Source organism: Symphalangus syndactylus, chromosome 7 (genome assembly GCF_028878055.3).
Source record: "Symphalangus syndactylus isolate Jambi chromosome 7, NHGRI_mSymSyn1-v2.1_pri, whole genome shotgun sequence".
NCBI classification, from domain to species: Eukaryota; Metazoa; Chordata; class Mammalia; order Primates; family Hylobatidae; genus Symphalangus; species Symphalangus syndactylus.
Genome location: NC_072429.2, coordinates 111,509,029 through 111,531,280, shown reverse-complemented (window position 1 = coordinate 111,531,280; position 22,252 = coordinate 111,509,029). Strand labels below are relative to the sequence as shown.

The window sequence follows — 22,252 nt, the reverse complement described above, 5'->3', positions numbered from 1 at the left end:
TTGTAATCTATCAAACATATAAATCATAGATCACAAATTTGTGAAGTTGCTTTTGCCCATCCCAGTGTCAGTAAAGATACAAATCAATGATTAACTATGTGTGTATAACAAAATATTTTGTTCTAGTTTCATTTATCAGAAATAGATGCAAGCATTATGAGGTCATAGATATCTTCCACACATGTTGGACCTTGATTAAAACCAATACATACACACAATGTACATATTAGAAATGCAAATTTACAATTCTGACTGAAAAAAGTACTAACAAACTCAATTAAAAATCTATTTTTTAAAAACAAAAATATACAAGAGACCATCAGAATGTTATGTTGCTTGAATTTATCATTACTATTGTGGTAAAAATTATTATTTTCTATCTTACCAATTAAACAATTACTGTGAAAAATTCTTTTACTTGCATAATAATAATTTTCAATTAGAATTTTCTCTTACAAACACTGTCATGCTTTTGATTCTGGACACATGAAAATGAATGGATGATGTTGTCAGAGAGACAGAACACATTCATTCTGTGTTTTTTTTTGTGACTAAATTTGGTACTATATTAATTTGAATAGTTCAAGAAATCTATGTAAATGCCAGTTTATTAAAAAGGTTAGCTTGATTATAGTCTTGATATATTCCTCCTCAATTTAAAACCCACCTCTATCCCCAGTAAATAAAACAAGGTTACAAAATTTAAAGAACAATTGGCTTAGGTTACATGTATTTATCTGTCTTTTTTTCTGACAACTTGTATTTTACATGCAGGGGATCTTTGTGCACATTTGTTACTTGGAAATATTGTGTAATGCTGATTTGGAGTACAGATCCTCTCACCTAGTCATACTTCTTGAAATATATCTTTTTTCTTTTTCTTCCCCTTCTCCCTCTAAATGGCTAAGCAAACCTGGCATTCTTATATTCCTGTGGTTTCTGTTATTTTCTCCATCTTATGAAGGTTACCTGTCAGAAAATCTATAGTGATTTAAACATTAGAAACTGTATGAATTATTAATGATAAAGCTTGAACAAGAAACATTTATTAAAACTCATGAATAGGTTGGAGCAACAGGGAGTTCTATCGATATTTACACAGTTCTCCCCTCTGCTGCGGTTCAAGAGCTGGAAGTACATTGTAGAGTAGCACAATTAAACATTATATTGTTCTCCGTCTGCTCAGTTTTCAACAATAATAATTAAAAAATTCACAGAGATGATATATTTGAAACCAACCCAGGACATTCTAAATGAATACTGCCCTTCTTTTTCTCCCTCCTTTTCCTTAGACTGGAAGTGTCTCTCCCAGTCCAACCTGCTGCACATTACTAATGATAATCTTCCAGCATCAGAGTAATGATCATATTACTCTCATGCTCTAAATTCTCTATTTTTTTGTCCCTGGAGATAAAATGAAAAATCTTCATACATCATTTCCTCCAGCTTTCTCCATCTGATTTTCTCTTTTTCCATGAACTATAATTTTACCAAATTATCCATAACTCTTTGAACCCTGCAAGTTGTTTCACAACTTTGTTGCTTTGGATATTCAGTAAATGTACCTGAATCACTGTTTTTTATTTTAACTCAGCACCTCCTCACTCATCTTTTAAGGCAAAGTTCAAATATTTACTCTTCTGTGAAGACTTCGTTAGCTCTACCCATCACAGAAGACCACTTCCTCTATTTTATAAACCGCGAATCATATGTACTATATAACTAAATAGAAAATATATCTTACTTGTCTTTGTATTTCTGCTAGCAATATCCATGCCATCATTATAGGTAGCTAATAATTATTTGTTCAATTAAACTGAATAAATGATTTGGCCTATATGAATTAGGTAATACTAAGCAAAATATGTCCTCAAAAGTTTAGTTTACCAGGATTTTTTCTGTACTGTAAAAATCATGTTTTTGCATTCTCCATAATTTAAAACCTGAGCTCAGAGTTGAAGTAGGGTTCACGTTGAGAAGTTACAAATTTTGATGTGCACACAGTTTTAGCAAGTTCGCCTACTAAAAATAATTTTTATAATTACCATGCTCTCTGTTGAGTAGTGTGTTGGTTCTAAATGGAACACCTGCTAAAAACCTTTCCAGATTTGTCTAAAGATATCTTCTGGTTTTATAATCTGTAGATTTTGCATGAGATAGTATTAAATGTAGATCTCCTCTAAATTAAATATATCTATTTATTGAGTAGTTTGTCTCAAATTTTTAGCATTTTAAACATAGTGACTAAAATATGTAATTTAGTCTTTGTTTTTTGTGATATATTTTTATTCCTAAATTGTGTTTTGCTGATTAAGAGAGTGTTTTTGAAACTTTATTTTAAAGAAAATATAATTTCAAATGACGTCTTCTGTTAGAAACTCAGAATAGAAAAAGATTAAAACCTGGGCTTCTCTGATAGAACAGGGATGGGAAGAAGATTTGGTACCTTCAGTTGATCTGACTGCTTCTCATTCCCTCCAAATGTAGGAAGAACCTTAGGACTCCAAAAAACATAGTTTGAAAATGACTGTTCTTAGACTGTACTATTGACAGAGGAACAAAAATTTATGTATGAATGTAAAATAGTACATAATTACCTGATTAAGTACTCACTAACTTTAGAACTTCTACTTTAAGTCTGTGGAACTATGAATGCTTTTTTCTATGGAGTTTGGACAATGTCTATTTTAAAATATAAAAAGGCAACAAATGTTGCAAATCAAGAAAACAGTCCTTAATTCTAAATTTAGTTAATTTTTATTCAACTAGGATTCATTTTGTGTTTCTGTTCATGACAGTGTGCTGATTACTGTATACCATAGCATAAATGGATAAAATGCCAGTGAACTCTTGAGTAGTTAATGATATTCCTAACTTTTAAAAATCAGTAACGTCTTTGTAGATGTAACAAAGTCGTGGCCATTCTGATTCACAGGAGATTTTTTTTGTTTGCCAAAACTATGATTTAAGATGTGAACTAAATGTCTTGTTGAAAAGAAAGTATAACCTAGCTGTCCACCTTGCCCCATTTCCCTTAGAAACATTAGTTTTGTTTCCTTGTTTTTATATGGTCATTATTTCAAATGCATATTAATCAGAATGCAAGAAAAAAAGAGGGTTCTTTTCAGTGGACACATTAACATCCATTAACACTGAGCTACTGTTTGGATATATTTTCAACTTTGTCTTAGCTTAAGGAACATTAGAGCAATAATTAACAATTATGAAGAGCCTTGCCTATTCCAATTATTTTGCCTACATTAACTCATTAAATCTGATTAGAACGATAAGAGGTAAGAATTATTACTCATTTTTACAGATGAGAAAACTGAGTAGGATTTAAGCACCATGATGATAGGAAGTTTGGTCTGCTTTGTTTATTGCTGTATTCCCAGAATCTAGCATGATGCCTAACATGCAGAAAGCAAACAATAAATATTTGTGGGATGCCTGAATAAATGAATGAACATGAATGGTTAATCATAATCATATTGCAGAATATAGTTGCAACTCTGAGTTTACTGACTTCATTCTTTTTTCCATTATGCAATATTATATCCTAAGTGATTTTGAGGGATTTTTAGGAAAAGCTGGAAACCCTAATCAGTGTGAAGAGCAGGAGAACACCAAAAGATTGAGTTAAATTACTGAGCTCCCCTTAGCTCATCAGGTACACATGAAAATAAAACATAGGCATGCACGTGCACATGCACAACCACACACACAGACAAAAACCATCTGATTTTACACAGGAGATGTCTGCAATTTTTTTCTTTTCATATAGTTACTTGGTATTTCCTAAGGCTTGAATTATTTAGGAATGCTGATTATTACTTTTATAAAGAAAAATTGTTGATTTTTGTATATTTGTGTGGTATTTGGCCACAGTATTTAATGCTTTTGTTAATTTTAATTATTTCATGATTAGGCATTGTAATAATTAGGCAGACATGTATTGGCACATTACAGAAAACCCAACTAATAGTGGCTTAAACAAACATGTGTTTACTATCGCCACATGACATGTCCAGAGGGTATACGCCAATGTTATTTTTATCTGAGACTCAGGTGCATTCTTGAATTCCCTCTACCATCCTCAGCATATTTGTCTTCATCCTCAATGTTATAATTTTTGCCAGAGGTCTATTGTAGGAGAAGATTGGACCCCTCAAAATTCCATTAAATTATAGTGATGAGAGCTAGTATTTCTGTCTTACTCTTCTTTGCATGGCAATGACTTTATATTTGAACATTTAATATATTTGACAAGGGTATGTGGAAAAGAATCTTTACCAACTGCAGGGAGTTCAAATACATTTCATCTAACTTCCAGTCAAACATTTTTCTGTATCCATTGACACAATCATGTATTTAATTATGTCTCTCCTTTAACTGTATTCATAGTTTTTTTTCCGGTACTGGGACAAAGTTTCATTTCTGTAATAAAACCTTCTTGAACATGATGACCAATCCCTTAGTACGCCCTGGGATGAATTTGCTAACAGTTTGACTACAATAATTATATTTGTGAATTTGAATTAGAGTTTCTTTTTGTGTTGGTTTTATAAAATTTGAGTTTTAGAATATGGTAGTATTAAATAATGAGTCAGGAAATTTGTCAATGACTTGGAATAGTATGAATAACAAACATAAAAGTTACATATTTTTTAAAGTAAGAAAGACCCTAGCCATAAAACTATCTGGACATTTTTACTTGAAGGTAAATATTTAACGAATTTAATTTTTGTTCCTTTTACTATAAATCTCTTCAGAGCTCTTCTTCAATTAATGCTGGTCACTTATATTTTGTTAGAAAAATTTCCAGGTCATACACAATAATTTTCAAATATATGGACATTTCATGTACATTTTCTTTTTTAACAAAAGTTTCTTTGAAAAAAATAATAAAGATATAGCATACCGATATTTTACTTAAGGGTATGTTAATTTCAAGGGGGTAAATTTTTTTCTCTTTCTCTCTTTGACTGCATCTGCTTTTATCCCTGCCTGGCAGTTCTTTCTTTTTGTACTAGTGACTGAACTATTCTAGACTCTGATAAACCTTATTTCTCCTAATTCTGTACGGCTCTACATGTTTGGGCCAAACTAATCAGAATTCCCTTTGAAAGGTTATCAGTCCAGGCTGGACGCGTTGGCTCACACCTATAATCCCAGCACTTTGGGAGGCCGAGGTGGGTGGATCATCTGAGGTCAGGAGTTTGAGACCAGCCTGGCCAACATGGTGAAACCCTGTCTCTACTAAAAATACAAAAATTAGCAGGGCTTGGTGGTGCGTGCCTGTGATCCCAGCTACTCCTGAGGCTGAGGCAGGAGAATTGCTTGAACCTGGGAAAGTGGAAGATGTAGTGAGCTGAGACCGTGCCGCTGCCCTCTAACCTAGGCTACAGAGTGAGACTCCATCTCAAAAAAAAAAAAAAAAAGGTTATCAGTCCAGCATCTGGGGCAATTGATATAGTTTCTGGGTAAAAGAAAATATTTTTTCTAAGGTGGTAAATTCTAAGGGTGATTTCACTTGGTGATACTGGTATACTGGTATAACTTTTCTTTAATGTTAATAATTTGCTGATAGAGGCATGGCAGAACCAATGAATAGAAAGAAAAACATAGCATTGTGGACATAATTGGAACTCCTAAATTTAGCAGTTCCTGAAAGGAACACTAGACCTTGGTCTTTCAATTGTGTGAGGCTATAAACTTCTCCTTTTTTAAGACATGGTGAGTTCAGTTTCTGTCACTAAATGAGCCTCTCAACTAAATGAACCCTGATAAACACATTTGTTGTCTCTTTGTTTAATTATTTCAACACAGTGTTAAATTAAGTTTAGTCTAAATCTTCCTCTTTATATGTATTTTAAGTTCAGCTTAAAGGTTTCTCCATACACAGTGAACCATAACTTACCTGAATGAGTAAACAGGATGTGACTTCTTCTTTTACCAATCACTGAGTTCTGGCCAAAGGCAGCCAACTGTTCAAACCATGTTCAAATAAGGTTTTATTACAGCCAAGCTGTAACCAATCCAGCTATTTCTGTATCTCACTTCCATTTTCTGTGCATCACTTTCCTTTTTCTGTCCATAAATCTTTGACTATGCAGGAGTGCTGAAGTCTCTGCAAACCTTTTTTTGTTTGTTTGTTTTGGGAGCTTCCAGATTTGCGAATCATTCTTTGCTCAATTAAACTCTGTTAATTTTAATTTGCTGAAAGTTTTTATTTTAACAACAGTAAGAAGAAATAGTCTATACTATGGTTCAATGCTTTCAGATATATTTCTTTCTTTATTTTAAAAATATGTTAACATGGAAATACAGTGCAGTTTGGCCCAAGAAAAAATGTGTACCCACAGGAAGGAACAGTTATATGTGAGCTAATTAATGTTCACTATGCTCTTTTTTTTTCAAGAAAGGAAACATAGAAATATGAGAATTACCTTCTGCTACCAGTATATATTCATCATGAGCAAATTTCTTTATTTATCTTAGCACCTGTGTCTTAATGCCATTTTATATATTGTATATTTATATATATTTATATAGTATATAAATTAGTATCTTTAATATATTAATTAATTTAATATTTAATATATTAAATTAATATATTAATATATTAGCAATACAAATATGTTTATATATTTATATACACACACTAAGTTGTACTCCCATTCGGTTTTGTTCTCAAATCATGAGAAAAATTAAGGTGTTTCGGAAGTAGCATCAATTCCTTTGTCCTTACGTGACTGATAATGACAGAAAGAAACAATTGTTTCTCATCACTCAAACCATATTGTGTAGTAAATATTTTCTGTAAACTTTCTATAAATGTTTTAAATGATTTTTTTCACCCTTAAGATTTTTGTTATGAATAATTCAGAAATAGACCCACATATTATGGCCAATTGATTTTCAACAAAGATGCTAGAGATTTGAATCAGAAAAGTTACATATTTTTTAAATGGTGCAGAAACAGTTGTATAGCCACATTAAAAAAAAATTAACTGTTAACTCATGCAATATACAACAATCAACTTGCAATGTATTATAGACCTAAGTTTAAGAGCTAAAGCTATACAACTTTTGGAATAAAACATAGAAGAAAAGCCTAGTTACCTTAGTTTAGGAAAAATTATCTTACATAGGGTACCAAAAGCATGCTATCTGTTATGAGCTGAATATTTATATTCCTCCCAAATATATATGTTGAAACTCTAACCCCCATATATGATGGTGTCTAGAGATAAGGCCTTTGGGAGAAAATTAGGTTTAGATGAGATCATAAGAATGAGTCCTTCATGATGAGATTAGTGCCCTTATACGAACCAGAGACCACTCTGTCTCTCTTCACCATGTGTGGATACAGCTAGAAACGAACCATCTGCAAGCCAGAAAAAGAGCCCTCACCAGAACCCAACTATTCTGGCACTCTGATCTTGGAATTCACAGCCTCCAGATTGTGAGAAATAAATTTCTGTCACATAAGCTGCTCAGGCTATGGAATTTTATAATAGTAAAGGAGAAAACTAAGATATTAAAAAAATTGATAAATTGGACTTCATCAACATTTAAAGTATTTGATCATCAAAAGTCGCTGTTAAGAAAATGAATTGCAAATAACAGGCTAGATAAGAATATTTGCAGAAACATATTTAATAAAGGACCTGTATTCAGAATAAAGCAAACAAACCAATTTAAAATCTGTAAAAGAGTTGATGAAACACTTCACAAAGAAGAGATACAGATGGCTAGAAAGTGTATGAAAAAATGTTCACTATCACTGTTATTAAGGTAGTGTAAATTACAACTACAAAGAGATACTATTACATACCCACTAGAGTGGTGAAGATTAAAAAATGTTGGCTTGGCAAGGAAGCAGAATAACTGGAACTCTCATACACTGTTAGAAGGAAGATAAAAATGGTATAACCATTTTGGAAAACAGCTTGGCAATTTCTTAAACATATGTCTACCTCACAACCCAGCCATTTCACTCTTAGACATTTTCCCAAGAGAAATGAAATCAATTGTCCATATAAAGACTTGTATGAGAATATATATAGTAGATTTTTTAAAATTTCTACAAACTGGAAACAATCCAAACGTCCATTTATAGATGAGTATATAACAAAAATTGGGTATGTCTACACAATAGAATACTACTCATCAATAAAAAAGAAAATACTCTTAACACATGCAACATGAATGAAAATCAATATCAATATGCTGAGTAAAATAAGCCAGATAAAAAAGAGAATGATGTTATTTACTTAAAATTCTAGAAAATGCTAACAAAATCTATAGTGACTGAAAGCAGATTATGTTTTCTGGGCACTTGGATGAAGGAAGGGATGGATTAGCAACAGGCTGGAGAAAGTTTTACTGGGTGATAGACACATTAGTTCCTTTTTTTTTTCCCCCCCCACAGGATATGCCTCTGTCATCCAGGTTGGAGTGCAGTGGCACAATCTCAGCTCACTACACTCTCTCAAGCGATCCTCAAGTAATCCTCCTACCTCAGCCTCCCGAGTAGCTGGGACAACAGGCATGTGCCACCATGCATGGCTAATTTTTGTATTTTTTATAGAGATGGAGTTTCGCTACATTGCCCAGGCTAGTCTCGAACTCTTGGGCTCAAGTGATCCTCCAGCCTCAGCTTCCCAAAGACCTGAGGTTACAGGAGTGAGCCACCGTGCCTGGCCTTAATGTTCATTATCTTGTCAGTGGTGATGGTTTCACCAATGCATATATGTGTGAAAATTTATCAAACTGTATACTTTAAATATGAGTGGTTTATTGTTCATCATATCTCAATGAATCTGTAAACAAATGTGTTAATATTACCAATTATCGTTTCAAACTGAACGCTAGTGTAAGCTGTATTATTTCAATGGTATTGCTATTTTGAGAGAATAAGAAAAAGATTATAAGCAGAATATTTTCAACAATTAAAAAGGCAAGAACAATGTTTCATTCAAAATGAGTAAGTAGAAGAGAAGAAAATATTCTCACAATTCATTTTTTAAATGTTGAAGTGATTATACTCTGCAGAGTTGAAGTTTTGTTCTTTTTTTTCTCAGTAGGTTATATCCGTTACAAACAAGAATGTCAAAGACATAATAGAGATTATGATAGGGGAAATTTATATTCAAGCACCAAACAAAGGGCTGAAAATTGCATTCATTTTTCCATTTTCCTTTAAAATACTCAGGCTTATGCAAAGTTGTACAAAGTGAAAATTCATTACAATGAACCACTTAATCCTGGTGGTACATGCCTAAGGAATATCTGACTTGATCTTTTGTGAGGAACTGATTTTTTTTTTTTGAAACTGGGAACATCTTTCTTTTTCTCCATATATATGATTTTTTTTCACTTTTGTTCCATTTATTTGCTATTTTCCAAAACTTAATTAATTAGAGTATTTCTCAAAAAATCCTACCATTTGTAGAATCCCAAGATTTACCTTTGCTATATTCCTGATTAGAGTCAGGTTTAAAAAATGTTTTCACCATGTATTTGTATAGTGGAGAAATGAAATGATGATAACTGGCAAGAGTCATTTTTATGTATATTTATTTGTCTATTTAGTTAGCACATACAAACAGAGATCCTATACTATACAATGATGTATACAGTACTTACCACAATGAATAAATACATCAATCTGTAATCTGTAATAAGATTGGTTAATGTAAAACCCAAATGGCTTTTAATATTAAATAATTACTGTACTATTAAAAGTTGATTCTTAACTTTTAATAATAAAAATATGTATTAAAGCAGAAAACTAATAATGAATGAATAATAAATATCTGTCAGGACTGTTTAAAGTTTGTAATTCCCCAATATTCCCATGCATTCTTTAGTTTTCTAGTGGTACAAAATCAATTTAGTAAAATAAAATTATGTAAGGCATAGTTATATCTTTTTTTATTTCACAAATATTTCCTATTTCCCCATATTGTATCCTTTAACTCAAGTGAAATCCAATTTAGTGGGATCGAAGTCATCTATAGAAAATCCTAAAATTATGATTTGACATTTCTTTAAAAGAGCATTATGTCAATAATAAAAACTGTTTAATTAAGTGAAAAGTAAAACTGAAATTTCTAGTTTCTTAGGAACTGAATTGTCTGTCATATACTAACATAATACAAGCATGTTACACAGATACATTTCAATGTTCATACAATTAGATTGGAGTCCAAACTCATTTATTTAAATAATTGTTTTTCTCTGTAGTGTTCCACATGCATTGCTAATTTAGTATTTGCTGTAAGGACAGTTTCCATATCCTAAAACTAGAAGCTTAGATTAAGTAGTCTCTGCATTTCTTTTGAGTTCTAGCATACTTTTATTAAATTTGATATTGATATATTTATTGTGCTATCCAAAAATATTGCACTCAATATTGATTCATTGTAGTAAACTGAGATACCTTAAATGGGACAAATGTTCTTTGTATGAATCCTGAGATACTCTCTCAGAATTTGCTGCACAAATTTGATACCTTATTGTCTGATGATGGTCTCTTAGCACTGAGCCAAGAAAGGCTTCTGGGTTTTCACTGTCTCTTTATATAATTTTTATTAAAAAACAAATCCTGGAGTCTGTAAGACACAATTTCTTTTGCCTAGGAAAAATTACCAAGTCACATGTGATATTTTGTGTGGGAATTTTATGATAACATTTCAATCTGCCTCTCAGAATAAATAGGGCTTTTAAGCATGACTCATGAAAATGTCTATATTTGAGTAAGGTTGATTCTGTTTGTTCTTGCTGTTTATTAACTTAAAGGTTTATTTTATTTTATTTTACATTCGATATACCAAGTTTTTTCAGAAAACAACTGCTTCCAAAATGTCCAACTTAATTTTGTTTGTCCCAACCTGCTGTGAGAACTCTTTTGTTTCTACATGCCAAGAATTAGAATGAGTGGTAGTAGAATATTAAAAGTTATGTCAATTTAAAAATATAGAGTTTCCTCTATGTGCTAGGCATTATGAAGGGGATAGGGTACATTGTGAAATATAAAAGACTTAGTCATTATTTTCAGTTTAGTGAGACAAAGACTGATACTTAAAAATAATTTTAAGTGTGATTAATACTAAAAATGAAAAACAGAATGTGCTTTTTGGAGACTATAATAAGACACCTAATGCAGCCTTCAAGGAAAGATTTCCGGAGGCGGTGAACTTTGAATGAGACCTGTGGCTAAGTAGGAGGTGGGAACTGGGGCAGCATAACCAATGTGTGCAAGTGGTTCCATTGGAGCTGAGAGAATTCTAGGATGCTTGGCGGGAGTAGAGAGAGAGGTGTTTTAGGAGTAGTACTAGATACAGCTGAAAGACAGGAAAGAACATGCCATGATTTGGTGCAAAAGGCATGTATATAGCTATGATGACAAAAGACGTCCATTTCTCCAATGGAGGCAAAAGAACACTCCTCCCTTTTCATGTATGCAGGTTTCCCGATTTTCCCCTGAAGAAAAGGATCGGTATTTATTAAAGTAGGGGAATCATAGAACATTGGAGCGGAAAAAGACTTTTTTAAAACAAAAATTTAATTTTTCATTTTTATGGGTACATGGTAGGAATATAAATTTATGGATAAATGAGATATTTTGATACAGGCCTACAGTGTATAATAAGTGCATCAGGGTAAGCGGGGTATCCATCACTTCAAACATGTGTCATTTCTTTGTGTTAACAAACATTCCAATAAAACTCTTTTAATTATTTTAAAATGTACATTAAATTATTTTTCACTGTGGTCACCCTGTTCTGCTATTAAATACAAGATCTTTTTCATTCAATCTAACTGTATTTTGTATCCAGTCACCACCACATACCCCCTTTCCTGACCACTCCACTTCCATTCCCAGCCTCTGGTTTCCATCATTCTACTCTCTATCTCCATGAGTTCAACTGTTCAATTTTTAGCTTCCACAAATGAGTGAGAATGTGTGAAGTTTGTCTTTCTGTGCCTGGCTTATTTCACTTTACATATTGTCCTCCAGTTCCATTTATGTTGTTCCAAATGACAGGATCTCAGCCTTTTATCTGGCTGAATAATACTCCATTGTGTATATGCAGCACAGTTTTTTATCCCTTCATCTGTTGATGAACACTTAGGTTAATTCGAAATGTTGGCTATTGTGAATAGGGCTGCAATAAATATGGGAGTGCAGATATATCTTCAATAACCTGATTTTCTTTCTTTTGGGTACATACCTAGCAGTATTTTGAGGTACCTCCATACTGTTCTCCATAGTAATAATTTACATTCTCACCAACAGTGTATGAGAGTTCTCTTTTCTCCACATCCTTGCCAGAATTCACCATTCACTATTGCCTGTTTTTTGGATAAAACTTGGAAGAAGTTCATTTTTATATCATTTGACCCAGCAATCCCATTACTGGGTATATGCTCAAAGGAATATAAATCATTCTACTATAAAGACACATGCACACATATGTTTATTGCAGCGCTATTCACAATAGCAAAGACTTGGAACCAACCCAAATGCCCATCAATGATAGACTGGATTAAGAAAATGTGGTACATATTCACCATGGAATACCATGCAGCCATAAAAAAGGATGAGTTCATGTCCTTTGCAGGGACATGGATGAAGCTGGAAACCATCATTCTCAGCCAACTAACACAGGAACAGAAAACCAAACACTGCATGTTCTCACTCATAAGTGGGAGTTGAACAATGAGAGCACATGGACACAGGGAGGACATCACACACCAGGGCCTGTAGAGGGGTGAGAGGCTAGGGGAGGGATAACATTAAGAGAAATACCTAATGTAGATGATGGGTTTATGCATGCAGCAAACCACCATGACACGTGTATGCCTATGTAACAAACCTGAACGTTCTGCACATGTATCCCAGAACTTAGAGTATAACAATAAAAAAAAAAGTCTTTTTTATCAGAGTGACATGATATCTCACTGTAGCTTTCGTTTGCATTTCTCTAATAATCATTGATGTTGAGCACCTTATCATATACATGTTTTCCATTTGCATGTCTTCTTTTGAGAAATATCTATTCAGATTAGATCTTTGCCCATTTTTTATTCGGATTATTGTTTTTTTTTCCTATTGAGTTGTATATATATTCTAGTTATTAAGTCCTTGTCAAATAGATAGTTTGCAGATATTTTCTCCCATTTTGTGGGCTTTCTCTTCACCCTGCTTCCTTTGCCACAGCAAAAGCTTTTAAACTTGACATAATTTCATTTGTCCCTTTTTGCTTTGGCTGCCTATGCTTTTGGGGTAATAAATAAGAAATGTTTGCGCAGACCAATGTCCTGAGAATTTCCCTGTGTTTCCTTTTAGTAGTTTCAGGTCTTAAATTTAAGCCTTTAATTCATTTTGATCTGGTTTTTGCCTATGGCAAGAGATAAGGGTCTAGCTTCCTTCTTCTGCATATGAACATCAGGTTTTCTCAGCACCAGTTATCCAAGAGACTGTCCTTTCCCCAGTGTATGTTCTTGGCACCTTTGTTGAAAATGAGTTCACTGCAAATGTATGGATTTATTTCTGGGTTCTTCATTGTTTTCTTGGTCTGTGTGTCTGTTTTTATGCCACTACCATGCTATTCTGGTTACTATAGCTCTGTAGTATAATTTGAAGTCAGGTAATGTGATTCCTCCAGATTTGTTCTTTTTGCTCAGTATGGCTTTGGCAATTCTGGGTCTTTTGTGGTTCCATATACATTTTAGGATTATTTTTTCTTTTTCTGTGAAGAATGTCATTGGTATTTTGATAGGGATTGCATTAAATCTGCAGATTGCTTTATAGACATGTTAATAATACTGATTATTCTAATCCATAAACATAATATATCTTTCCTTTTTTTCCTGTTCTTTTAAATGTCTTGCATAAATGTTTTATAATTTTCATTGTAGAGATCTTTCACTTCTTTGATTAAATTTATTCTTAGGTATTTTATTTTATTTGTAGGTATCATAAATGTGATTACTGTCTTAATTGCTTTTTCAGATTGTTCACTTGTCTTGATTGCTTTTTCAGATTGTTGACCGAGAAATGCTACTGATTTTTGCATGTTGATTTTATTATCCTGAAACTTTGCTGAATTTTAAAATCAGTTCTAACAGGTTTTTGGTAGACTCTAGATTTTTCCAAATATAAATTTATATTGCCTGTAAATGAAGATAATTTGACTTCTTTCTTTCCAACTTGGATGCCCTTTATTTCTTTCCCTTGTCTTATTGTTCCAGCTACAATTTCTGGTACTATCTTGAATAATAGTGGTGAAAGTGGGTATCCTTGACTTGCTCCAGATCTTAGAAGAAATGCTTTCATTTTTTTCCTATTTAGTATTAGACTACCTGTGTGTCTGTTGTATATGGCTTTTATTCTGTTGATGTATGTTCCTTCTATACTCATTTTTGTGGGTTTTTATCATGAAAGGATGTTGAATTTTATCAAATGCTTGTTCAGTGTTAATTTAAATAACTATATAGATTTGTTCTTCATTCTGTTAATATGCTATATCACATTAATTGGTATGCATATGTTGAACCATCTTTGCATCCCTGAGATGAATGCCACTTGGTCATAATGAATGATCTCTTTAATATGTTGTTGAATTAGGTTTGGGAGTATTTTGTTGAGGATTTTTACATCAATGTTCATCAGACATATTGGCCTATAGCTTTCTTTTTTTGATGTGTCTTTGTCTCGTTTTGATATCAGGATACTATTGTCCTTGTAGAATGAGTTTGGACGTATACCCTCATCCTCTATTTTTTGGACTACTTTGAGTAAGATTAGTATTTGCTCTTCTTTAAATATTTGGTAAAATCAACTGTATCCATTGGGTCCGAAGTTTTTCTTTGCTGGAAGACTTTTTATTATGGCCACAATCTCATTACTTGTTATTGGTGTATTAAGGTTTTGGATTTCTTTATGTTTCAATGTTGGTAGGTTGTATATGTCCAGTAATTGATTCATTTCTTTTAGGTTTTCCAGTTTCTTGGCATATAGTTGCTCATAGTAGCATCTAATGATCCTTTGAATTTCTGTCGTATCAGTTGTAATATCTCCTTTTCCATCTCTGATTTTATTCGTTTGAGTCATCTCTTTTTGTATCTTAGTATGACGTAAGGTTTGTTTATTTTGCTTCTTTTCAAAACACAAATTTTCATTTTGTTGAACTTTTGTATTTTTTTATTTCAATTTTATTTATTTCTGCTCTGATCTCTATTGTTTCCTTTCTACGAATTTTGTGTTTTGTTTGCTCTTGCGTTTCTAGTTATTAAGATTTATCATTAGATTGTTTATTTGAAGTTGTTTTACTCTTTTGATGTAGGAGCTTATTGCTATAAACTTTCCTTTTAGTACTGCTATTGCTGTATCTAATAGGTTTTGGTATGTTATGTTTCCATTATCATTTGTTTCAAGACATTTTAAAATTTCCTTCTTAATTTCATTATTGATCCACTGGTCATTCAGGAGCATATTGCTTAATTATCATGTATTTATCCTCTTGTTATCTATTTCTAGTTTTATTCTATCTGCAAATATCTATTAGGACCATTTGGCTTATCCTGCTAATTAAGTCCACTGTTTCTTTGTTGATTTTCTATCTGGATGACTTGTCTGATGCTGAAACTTCAATGTTAAATCTCCAGCTATAGTTGTATTAGAATCTATCTCTTTCTTTAGCACTAATATTTGCTTTATATATTTGAGTGCTCTGGTGTTGAGTACATATGTATGTATAGTTTTATATCCTCTTGCTGGATTGACCCCTTTATCAACATGTATTGACCGTCTTTGTCTCTTTTTATGTTTTTTTTTTGTCTTGAAATCTATTTTATCTGATATAAGTGTAGCTACTCCTGCTTTTTTCTTGTTTCCTTTTGCATGGAATATCTTTTTCCATCCATGTATTTTCAGTCCATGTGTTTCTTTATAAGTGAAGTGTGTTTCTTCTAGGCAGCAGATATTTAGGACCTTTTAAAAATCCATTTAGTCACTCTATGTCTCTTGATTGGAGAGTTTAGCCCGTTTACACACAATGTTATTATTGATAAGTAAGAATTCACTACCTTCATTTTGTTATTTTTCTAGTTGTTTTATAATCTTCCCTCCCTCTTTCCCTCCCTCCCTCCCTTCCTCCCTCCCTGCCTTCTCTCCCTTCCTTCCTTCCTTCCTTCCTTCCTTCCTTCCTTCCTTCCTTCCTTCCTTCGTTCCTTCCTTCCTTCTTTCCTTCCCTCCCTCCCTCCCTCCTTCCTTCCTTCCTTCCTTCATTTATGTGCTGGTGATTTTCTCAGATGGTATGTTTTAATTCCTTGCTTTCTATTTTTTGTGTATCTGTTGTAGCTTTTGTTACCATAAGATGTGAAAATAATATCTTATAGCCCATGATTTTAAACTATTGACAGCACTTATTGCAAAACAAATTAACAAGCAGAAAGAAAACTGATAAAATCTCTACTCTTTATCCCCCACATTTAAAAAATTTTTATTGTGTCTATTTATGTCTTATTATACTATTTCTTGGAATTTGTTGTAGTTATTAGTTTTGAAAGGTTCATATTTTAGCCTTCCCACTAAAAACGTGAGTAGTTTACACACCACAATTACAGTGTTTTTCTTTTTTATCTGTGTACTTACTATTACCAGTGAATGTCTTACCTTTATATAATTGCTTATCACTTATTAACATTATTTTCTTTCAGATTGAAGAACTTCCTTTAGCGTTTCTTATAGGACATGTCTGATGTTGACAGAATCCCTCAGTTTTTGTTTGTCTGGGAAAGTATTTGTTTCTCCTTCATGTTTGAAGGTTATTTTCACTGGTATACTATTATAGATTTTTTTTCTTTCAGCACTTTAGATATGTTATGTCACTCTTTCTTGGCCTGTAAGGTTTCCACTGAAAAATCTGATTCCAGGCATAGTAGAGTTCCATTGTATGCTATTTGTTTCTTTTCTCTTTCTGCTGTTAAAATCCTTTCTTTATCCTTGACCTTTAGGAGTTTGATTATTAGACGCCTTGTGGTATTCTTAATTGCATTAAATCTGCTTGGTGTTTTATAACCTTCTAGCACTTGAATATTGACATATTTCTCTAGGTTTGGAAAATCCTCTGTTTGTATCCCTTTGAATACATTTTCTACCCTGATCTTTCTCTCTACCTCCTCTTTAAAGGCAATAACTCTTAAATTTTCCCATTTGAGACTATTTTGTAGATCTTTTAGGCATCCTTTATTATTTTTATTCTTTTTTCTTTTGTCTGCTCTGACTCAGTGTTTTCAAATGGCCTGTCTTCCAGGTCACTAATTCTTTCTTCTGTTTGATCAATTTTGCTATTGGGAGACTGATGCATTCTTCAGTATATCAATTGCATTTTTCAGCTCCATAATTTCTGCTTGATTACTAAAGATATTTTAATCTATTTGTTAATTTTTTTTTTTTTTTTTTTTTTTGAGAGGGAGTCTCGCTGTCGCCCAGGCTGGAGTGCAGTGGCGCGATCTTGGCTCACTGCAAGCTCCGCCTCCTGGGTTCACGCCATTCTCCTGCCTCAGCCTCCCGAGTAGCTGGGACTACAGGCACCCACTACCATGCTCGGCTAATTTTTTTGTATTTTTTAGTAGAGACGGGGTTTCACCATGTTAGCCAGGATGGTCTCGATCTCCTGACCTCGTGATCTGCCCACCTCGGCCTCCCAAAGTGCTGGGATTACAGACGTGAGCCACCGCGCCTGGCCTTGTTAATTTTTTTTATTTGGTAGGATTCTAATTCCTTCTCTGTGTTATCTTGAATTTCATTGAGCTTCCTAAAACAGCTATTTTGAATTCTCTGTTTGAATATCTTTCACTCCAGGATTGGTCACTCGTCCTTTCTTTAGTTCATTTGGTAAGGTCATGTTTTCCTGAATGGTCTTGATGTTTGTGGATGTTCGTAGATGCCTGGGCATTGAAGAGTTAGGTATTTATTGCAATCTTCACAGTCTGGGCTTGTTTGTATTTGTCCTTCTTGAGAAGACTTTCCAAGTAATCAAAGAGCATTGAGTATTGTGATTAAGTATTTTGTGACTACTGCCATATCCGCATTAAGGGGCACCCCAAGCCCAGTAACACTATAAATCTTGCAGTCTTATGGAGATACTGCCTTAGTGGTCTTAGGTAAGATCCAGGAGACTTCCCTGGATTACCAGGCAGAGTCGCTTGTCCTCTTCACTTACTTTCCTCCCAAAAGAGTCTCTCTGTCTTTATGCTGAGCTGCCTGCAGTTGGTGGAGGGATGACACAAGTACTCCTGTGGTCAGCACCACTGGGGCTATGTTGGGTCACAGCTGAAGCCACCACAGTACTGGCTGTCTCCCAAGGCCTGTGGCAACTATTGCCTGTCTACTGCTGGTGTTTATTCAAGGTCCAAGTGCTCTTTAGTTAGCAGATGATGAATCCTGCCAGACTAGTGCCATTCTCTTCCAGGTGGTTGGTTTCTCTCTGGTCCAGGGTGAGTCTAGAAATGTTGTCTGTGACCTAGCATCTGGAGTCATGAATTTTAGGTATTTATTTAGTGCCTTATTTTACTGTAGCTGAGTTGGTACCCAAGTCGCAAGACAAAGTTCTGCTTACTTTTTCCTCTTTTTTCCTCAAGTAGAAGGAGTCTCACCTCATGGCCATCCCTGTTCTACACTCATGGTGAGTACTGCCTGGCTACTACGAATGTTTATTTAAGGCCCAAGGACTCTTTAGTCAGATTATGCAGAATCCTTCCAGGCCTGGGTCTTTTCCTTCAGAGCAGTGGTTTCCTTCTGGCCAGGGCAGGTTTATAAATACCTGGAATCAGGGACTTTAGGAATCTGCTTGTTGATTTATTTTACTATGGCTGAGCTGGATGCAAGACAAATCCTCTTTACTCTATCCTCTCCTTTCCTCAAGCAGCAACAGATTCTCCTGGAGCTGCATTGCCTGGGGTTGGGGGTGGTGACAGAAGCACTCCTTTAACTTCCCCAGCTGTTGTCTCACTAGGTTGTATGCACCGCATATTCACTGGCTCTGAGTCCAGCAAGGCACCAGGATTTGTCAAGGAATTCCAGTCCTCATGGCTTAGACTGCTTTTCAAATTTATTTAGAGCCCAGACCACTTTTGCCTATGGTGGTAGGGCTAGTCCAAACTCAGATTCCCACTGCTGTGATAGACAATTTTCTTCTGGCCAGGATTGGTCTAAATGTTTCCTCCATGGACACCAGCTGAATTCTGCCCCATGTTGCTTTCCACTCTTGACAGGCCAACACTGAGTTCCAATGCAAAGTCACGCAATTATTGTGTTCTCCCTACTCCAAGCACACAGATTCTGTGTGCCCCACTGCTGCTGGACGATGTGGGAGGTGTGGTGTAGGCAGTGCAAGGCTGTCTTTACTTCCCTCTTCAGTGTCTCTTTCCTTGACATGATATTAAAACCAGGTACTGTGATTGCTCACCTGATTTTTGGTTCTTATGGAAGTGCTTTCTTGTGTGGATAGTTGTTCATTTTGATGATTTTGTGTGTCAGATGTTGACGGTCACTGGAGGATTCTATTCAGCTGCCTTACTTTGCCTTTTCAATCTGGTAGAGACGATTAGATAATTTTATTCAATATATTCATTTCCTTTAAGATAAGGAAATTGAGATTCAAAAAGATTGTTTGACTTCTCTTATAGTTCCTGTAAGTAGTGGCTGAGCCAATGGGGAACTATACACTATTGCATCTGAGAATGCCACTTTGTATTGTACTATATTGCTTCACACTTTGCGTTTCTACATGGCTCCAGGGTATATGTAATTGTCACATTGACAAATACACTTTTGTTACTGTATAAGAACTTTGCCAAATAATCTATAATCACCACAATTCCTTTGAAAAGAATGTGTTTTCCCCTCAATGTCAGTAATCATTTAATTTTAAATATGATATAGTGGTGATTATTTATTATATCTAATTGGGGAAGAAATTCTAAATCAAAGAAAAGTATTAATTCCAGTGGGAGAAACATTAGTGAAATGTTAGTAAAATGGTATTCCTTATCTACTATAAGTAGAAGATAAAATAGGATATATGTGTGACATTTAGGTTTACATAATTTGATTTTTTAACAGCAGAGGAGATTAGAGTTCTTCATTTGATTAAATAAAATCCCAATGTGATTTTTGCTTTTCACTTATCTCACATGAGAAAGAAATCTTGATAATTTTAGTTCAGAATTTTAGAATAAAATTTAGAATTTAGAATTTTAGAATAGGGCTGATCTGACTACATGCAAAGAGGTACTTATTTATATGAAAAGTCTTTTTCTAAATATGGCATTGCATCATTTGATGGACACTTTGATGGTGCTGACCATCCCAAATTCAATAGCTTAACACAATTATTTTCACAACTCTGTGATGGGCTGAAGATGGCTGAATTTTGAATTTAAAGGCTGAATTTTGATCCATGAATTATTCATTCTCCTGGGTCCAGAGGCAAAGCCATGCATGGTCTTTTTCTGACAATGGAAAAAAGTTCATAAGCTAAAATTTTAATTGTACAACTATTTTTAAAGCTCTACTTGCATTTTTTTCCTAAAATCTATTGGTTAAATCAAACACATTGTCAAGCTCAGATTTAAGGGACAGGAAAGTAGATTCTGTCCTCAAATATGAGGGAAGAGGGTGAATCTTTTAAAATAATAATATAGTTTGCCACAAAGATTAACCCACATATTAATGAAAAACTTTGAGCTACTGCTGAGGTCAATGTTAAATACATACACACACACACACCCACACGAGTGCAAACACACACACACACACACACACACACAAACATCTTCTGCCCTGAAGAAGAAAACAGTCTATTTTGAACAAAATTAAATAAGCTGACTCTTGCAGTGATCTGAGAAAGATGATATAGAACTGGACTGGGCAGGTAAGATTATGTCCCTTTGCTCTGCAAAATACAGTGTCAAGATAATGAGAAGACAAGTTACAGACTAATAGAAAATCTTTGCAAAGACACATCTTATAAAAAACTGCTATCCAAAATACAAAATGGGTGCCTAAAATTCAACAATAAGAAAATTACCAACCTTATTTTAAAAATTGGGCAAATTATATGAACAGACCGGAAAAAGATATACAGATGGCAATTAAACATACAAAAATATGTTCAACATCATATGTCATTAGGGAATTGCAAATTAAAACAATGAGATAGTACTAGCTACCTATTAAAATGGCCCAGATCCAGGACACTGACAGCAACAAATCTTGGTGATGATGTGGAGCAATAGAAATTCTGATTCATTCCTGGTGGAAATGCAAAATGGTATAGCCATTTTGAGAGATAGTTTGGCAGTTTCTTACAAAACTATACATACTCTTACCATAAAATCCAGCACTCATGCTCCTTGAAATTTACCCAAATGAACTAAAAACTTATGTCCACACAAATACCTGCAAATGGAGGTTTATAGCAGCTTTATTCATATTTGTCAATTTGGAAGCAACCAGAATGTCTTTCAGTAGGTGAATGGATAAATAAACTATGGCGCTAAAAAGAAATGATCTATCAAGCCATGAAAAGACATGGAGGATACTTAGAAGCATTTTACTAAGTGAAAGAAATCAATCTGAGAAGTCTACATACTATACGATTTCAACTATGTGATGTTCTGGAAAAGGCAATTGAGACAATAAAATTATCAGTGGTTTCCAGGGGTTAGGTGGGAGTGAGAGAGATTAAGCAGAGCAAAGAGGATTTGTAGGGCAGTAAAGCTATTATACATAATATGGCAATAGTAGATACATGCCATCATACTTTGCAAAACCCACAGAATGTACAACAACAAGCCTGAATTCTAATGTGAACTACGGACTTTGGGTGATAATGATGTGTCAGTATAGTTTCATTAATTTTAACGAATGTACCATAGTAATGTGGGATGTTGGTAGTTGGGGAGGTTGTATGTGAAGGAGGGCAGGGAGTATATGAAAACTCTGTACTTCCTGTTTAATTTTGCTGCGAACATAAAACTGCTCTAAAAACAAAGATTATTGATTTTTTAAAAAAGTAGTCATTACTACTTCCAAAGTTGTCCGGAAATACTTATAAAATGTTTTATTTTGGGTTAGTAGAAGCATTGGAAAGCTTCAGGTGGCTGTTCTCACTGATATATTTAATATGATTTTCTGATTTAGTCTACTACTCAATTTCCATAGCAA

The 22,252-nt window shown here is 33.9% G+C and overlaps 1 protein-coding gene across 3 annotated transcripts in view; it reads left to right on the top strand.

Moving 5' to 3' along the window:
* CSMD3 (CUB and Sushi multiple domains 3) overlaps window positions 1-22,252 on the top strand; it is a 1,218,611-nt gene that overhangs the window by 633,744 nt on the left and 562,615 nt on the right. The gene's annotated exons all lie outside the window — the stretch shown is intronic.